This window comes from Tursiops truncatus, chromosome 2 (assembly GCF_011762595.2).
Source record: "Tursiops truncatus isolate mTurTru1 chromosome 2, mTurTru1.mat.Y, whole genome shotgun sequence".
NCBI lineage: Eukaryota > Metazoa > Chordata > Mammalia > Artiodactyla > Delphinidae > Tursiops > Tursiops truncatus.
The window spans coordinates 1,170,413-1,176,495 of record NC_047035.1 but is presented as its reverse complement, the minus strand read 5'-3'; positions in this window follow the sequence as shown (position 1 = coordinate 1,176,495).

Genomic DNA, 6,083 nt, shown 5'->3' with positions numbered 1-6,083 from the left:
GAGCCCTTCCCCGCAACCAGCAGTGCCCTCCATTTCGGTGGGACAGCCACTGGCCGCATCCCTCCTGAGTCCCCTGGGCTAGGAAGCCGCTTCTCAACTGGCTGAGGCTGCAGAGAGCCTGCGGTGGTCTCTGCTCAACCGGAAGCCGAGTGGTAGCTTCCTAACCCTTCACGGTTTGGGGTAAGTTTAGAAAAATAACAGGTCTTTTGGTATCATTTCAGAGAGGGAAGGGATTATACATATGGAGAGACCTAGAGTCTGCTGGGCTTAAATCCTAGGTTTTTTCTTTTTTTAACTATTTATTTATTTATTTTTGGCTGCATTGGGTCTTCATTGCTGCGCGCGGGCTTCCTCTAGTTGCGGCGATCGGGGGTTACTCTTTGTTGCGGTGCGCGGGCTTCTCATTACGGTGGGTTCTCTTGTTGCGAAGCGCTGTCTCTAGGCACGTGGGCTTCAGTAGTTGTGGCTCACGGGCTTAGCTGCTCCGCGGCATGTGGGATCTTCCCAGACCAGGGCTCGGACCTGTGTCTCCTGGGTTGGCAGGTGGATTCTTAACCACTGCGCCACCAGGGAAGCCCTAAATCCTAGCTTTTTAGAGCTGAGGATGCCAGCTGGGTTCACTGACATTGGGCCGCTGCCAACCCGGCTTGCTTCCCATGGGCCCTGCCGGCCCCGGGCGGTTCCGCAGGGTCCGGTGTCACCGGCTTGCACCACGGAGTCCCAAACTCATGTGGCAGCATGTTGGGTGAAAGGGCCACAGATCGGGTGTGTGGCTGCACACCTGCCAGCGAACTTTTCCAAACAGCGCCGAGAACAGCCTTCAGTGGTTTGAAAGATGTCAGGGGCATGCGTGCGGACCAGCTTCCTCGGGCAGCAGGGCTGCAGGTGAGACGCGCCCGCAGAAGCTCATCTTGGCGTTTCCCAAGAATTATTTCCCTCCTCGACAGAGCAAGAGGGGCGAAGGGAGAGGCCGAAGGCAGGGTGAGTTCTTAAGGAAAGAGGAGGTGGGCCCCAGCTCTTCTCCCTGCCCCCGGGGATACTGTGCTTCTCCTGACCAGATGCCCATCCTGCTACGGCAGAGGGATGCGCGCTTCGGGCCATCAACCAGAGCAGGCGTTTTCCAAAGAAACCATTTCATTCCGCATGGAAAGCTGCGCCCCTGGCTCGGCAAGCTCACCCCGCATAAATGACGAGCTGCACAAAGCCGCTGCGTTACGTGGTAGCTGCTGAATTCTCCACCCGAATACGCGGTGTTCTTTCCTTTGATCTCGGGACAAAATCTTGGGGAGGCAGCCCCAGGCGATGTCTTTGAGTGTCTGCAGGTGTTACACAAGGTGAAAAGACACCAGTTTGGAGGGGAAATCATTCTTCCCCGGCACCAGCTTCCTCACTCCCGTGTGGCCCAGGGATGGGAGGCTCTGTCCTCTGGGTTGGGTTAGGACGCACAGCCCCCCTTTTTCTCAGTATCAGATGTTGTGAGGGTCTGAGTAATTATAATAAGGTGCCCTCTCTTCTTTGCACCAATAACACAGCCCCATTGTACACGAGCTCACAGTGGTCTCAGGTCAATACATGGATAAAAGACAAGTAAGTGATTTGATAACGTTGTTTGATAAAACGTGTTTTTCCAGGGACTTCCCTGGCGGTCCAGTGGTTAAGACTCTGTGCTTCCACTGCAGGCGGCAAGGGTTCGACCCCTGGTCGGGGAACTAAGATCCCATATGCCGCGGGGCGCGGCCAAAATGTAAAAAAAACAAAAACAAAAAAGTGTTTTCCCAAACACTTTGGAAAGCTGCTGGTTTGCTCAGAAGTTTAACATTCATCTACCCTACCATCAGATAGCCATTCCACTCCTAGGCACTGATCCACAACAAATGACCACGAATGTACAGAAAAAGCCTTAGACGAGAACGTTCAGAGCGGCTGCCCTCATCAGAGCCAAAACCTGGCACACCCAGGTGTCAGTCGACAGGTGAACAAACTGTGGTCCATCCACACACGGAATACACTCAGCAACGAAAGGAATGGACCACTGAGGAGTGCAGGACGGTGGCCGGTCTCGGAGCGAACTGACGGAAAAAGCAGACACAAAGGTGCACGTGCAGAAGAAGACCGAGCCTGTGAGGTTCTAGGACGGCAGCGTCCCTGTAGGGATGAAAACAGAGCAATGGTCACTTCTGCCCGGGGCGGGGGAGGGGCGACGGGGTCATCGTAACTGGCAGAATTGTATACATTTGCCATCTGGGCATTCCACTGGGTGTAAATACACACAACCACACGGTAAGTAAATTATACCCCAATCTGAAAGTTACTCAAAGTAACCATACAACCATCTTACGTAACTGAGATGATCATTACAATTTTAGGACCCCGAGGCAACTTTGATGAAACACATTAATGAATACGTTTCCTGCCAGCCTTACGCACTCTGCATTTGTTGGAGGGGAAGTTTGCTGCACTTCTCGTGGGAAAACAGAAAGCGTGTTCCTTCCTCATCTGACACATATTCACTTCCAGAATGTCCAACTTTCTAAGGTCAAATTATGCCATTCCGCAAATGCTTTGCATGAGTTCGGTTTTCCTGGGATATCGCCCCGCGCCGGGCAAGGCAGTTCTCCTTACTGTGCTTCCACAGCTCCCGTCCTTCCCCTTTTGTGACATTTGTCCCACCAGAGGGCAGGGACCCCGCTGGCTCTGCTCCACACCACCCCTAAGGGCCTTAGCACAGAGCACGGTATCTATTAAGGGCTGAATCGTGTTCCCCTAAACTTCACATGTTGATGCCTCAACTCCCTGTACCTCTGAATGGGGCTGTATTTGGAGGTAGGGACTTTGAAGGGGTCATTTTTTCCGAAGCTTTATTGAGGTATAACTGACATATATTTAGATATAATTGATATAGAACATATAATTGACATATAATGTACACCTTAATTGTACACTGTTGACTAAAACAATAAAAGAGACCATCAAAATGGGTTTATTTGGGAACGGCAAAAAATTGCAATTTGGGACGTGTAATCTATGGCTAACCACAGGCAAGTCTGGAGAACAAAGGAGGGAAAACTCTTGAGAAGGAGGAGATGGAAGGGGCTAGTCTGAGCAAAGAACCCATTGGTGGAAACTGGGAGTTGGACATGTAAGTGGTCTTTCATTGGCTGAGTTGTGACAGACTCTTATTGGCTGGGCTGTTGTCTGGGCAAGGAGAAATTCTTCCTCCTGCTGGGTAGTAAAGTAGTAACCTTCTTCTTTGTAGATGCAAGGTACTCTTTTTCTATCGGGTCTGCAATTAATGTAGTTCAGTAGGGCATGCTTGCTCCCTCTTCTGGCCTCCTGACTCTTTTTTTTTTTGGCCACACCATGCGGCTTGCAGGATCTTAGTTCCCCGACCAGGGATTGAACCCAAGCCCTCTGCAGTGAAAGTGCGAAGCCCTAACTACTGGACCGCCAGGGAATTCCCACTGACTCCATTTTAAATGAGGTTTCTCTTTCTTAATTTTTACAACATTAAGGTGTACAGTGTGATGATTTCATACACATGCCTATTGCAAGCCATAATAAGGTTAGATAATACATCCTTCACCTCATATAATCACCATTTTGTTGTCGTTGTTGTTGTTATGGTGAGAACAGTTAAGATCTACTCTTAGCAACCTGCACATACACGATACTTGCTAACTATAGTCACTGAGCTGTACATTAGATCCCTGGAACTTACCTACCATATAACTGGAAGTTTGTACCCTTTGACCAACAGCTCCCCATTTCCCCCAAGCCCAGCCCCTGGCAACCACCATTCTACTCTCTTCCTATGAGTTTGATGATTTTTTTTTTGTTAGTATTTATTTATTTATTTACTTACTTACTTACTTAGGCTGCGCTGGGTCTTAGTTGTGGCGTGCGAGATCTTCGTTGCCACATGCGGACTTCTTAGTTGCGGCATGCACGCGGGATCTAGTTCCCCGACAAGGGATTAAACCCGGGCCCGCTGCATTGGGAGCACAGAGTCTTATGCACTGGACCACCAGGGAAGTCCCAAGTTTGATGATTTTGGATTCCACATATAAGTGATATCATACAGTACTGTATTTCTCTTTCTCTGACTTATTTCAGTTAGCAAAATGTCCTCCAGATTCATTCACGTTATTGCAACTGGCAGAATGGCCTTCTTTTTTATGGCTGAATAATATTTCATTATATGTATATTCCAAATATCACATTTTCTTTATCCACTCATCCATTGATGAACACTTAGGTTGTTTCCATGTCTTGGCTATTGTAAAAATGCTGCAGGGAACATGGTGCAGATAGCGCTTCAAGATAATGATTTCAATTCCTTTGTATACACAGAAGCGGCATTGCTGGATCAATTGCAGTTCTATTTTCAACTTTTTGAGGAACCAGGAGGTAATTAAGTTTTAAAGAGGTCATATGGGTTGGCCTTAATCCAGTCTGACTGGCGTCCTTATCAGAAGAGGAGATGAGGACACAGAGGGACCACCACGTGAGCACAGGGAGAAGACGGCTGTCTGCAGGCCAAGGAGAAACCAGCTCTGCACACACCTTGATCTTGGACTTCCAACTTCCAGAACTGTAAGAGAATAAATGTCTATTGTTTAAGCCCTCAGTCTGAGTGCTTTGTTACGGCACGTCTAGAAAACTAATCCAGCACTGACTGGGCCTTCAACAAATATTTCTTAAATTAAAATTAGGTTGAAATAGAAGAGCTAACAAGATTCTCTTTTAATCACAATGTTTTGCATCTATCTACTGTGTCTTAAACACGATCCTAAGGCAGTTTCAAATCTGAACGCAAAGAAGTCTTTTAAAATTCCCAAGGCCTGTAAGATTAAAAACAATACTACTGGGAATTTCATCTATTTCTGGGCTAAAACCAGTCAAGCGTCTTTTTGTCACAGTGACCGCAGACCGCTAACGGGTATAGTACCAGATCATGCGGTCACGCAACAGGAAAAACGCTGGCCGAAGCCCCACTTTCGGCCTGGTCTCCCTAGACCCTCCATGCCTGGCGGGCCCCATCCCTGCGGGTGTCCTGGGCTGTGATGTGCATCACGTGGGGTGGTGTCACGTGAGGGGTGTGTCGCGTGGGGCGTGGCCTGTAAGACGGAGGCCCTCGGCTTGTCAGCGGAAATCCAGGCGACAGGAACGAGCTGGACGACCTCGGGGGCAGCGGACAGGACGAGGGTCGGGCGGGTAGGCGGCCGGCAGAGGCCGAGGTGGGGCCGGAGCCGCACGGCTCTGTCAGAGCCCGACATTACGTCAGGCCTGCCCCGCATGACGCAGCAGGGCCCGAAACCCGGCCCGTGACGTGTATCCAGTGCGTTCATGAGGCACTCTCCACTTGTGAGGGCGGGGCAGTCCTCCAAATTAAGAATTACAGAAAAGTGAATCAGCCGCGAACTTTTGGTGATTTAAACGGAGAAGTATAACCAGTTTCGAGAGTTGTTTGGGGAGCAAAATTTAAAGCAGCCGAGGGCTTCCCTGGTGGCGCAGTGGTTGAGAGTCCGCCTGCCGATGCAGGGGACACGGGTTCGTGCCCCGGTCCGGGAAGATCCCACATGCCGCGGAGCGGCTGGGCCCGTGGGCCATGGCCGCTGAGCCTGCGCGTCCGGAGCCTGTGCTCCGCAACGGGAGAGGCCGCAACAGTGAGAGGCCCGCGTACCGCAAAAAGAAAAAAAAATAAAACAGCTGAGACGCCCTTCCCTTCCGCATCCTCGTACGAGTCCCTCCCACATGTCGCCTCCGACCTATCACGAGCCACCCCTCACACGAGTCCCGCCCCCGATGTCGCCCCCAGCCCATCCTGCGGCGCGTGCGCACCACACCGCCTTCCCGCTTCCACGCCCCCGGGGCGCCCACTCCGACCCTCGCCCTTTCCCGGACTTTCCCGCGTCTCCGAGTCCCGCCTCCCGGCGCACGAGCCCCGCCCCCTCCCCGGGCCTATCCCGCGCCGCGCCGTGCAGCAGCCCCGCCCCCCGCCCTCTTCCCGGGCCTATCCCGCGTCGCGCCGCGCACTAGCCCCGCCCCCGCCCCGCGCAGGGGTTGGCGCACGGCTGTGACGT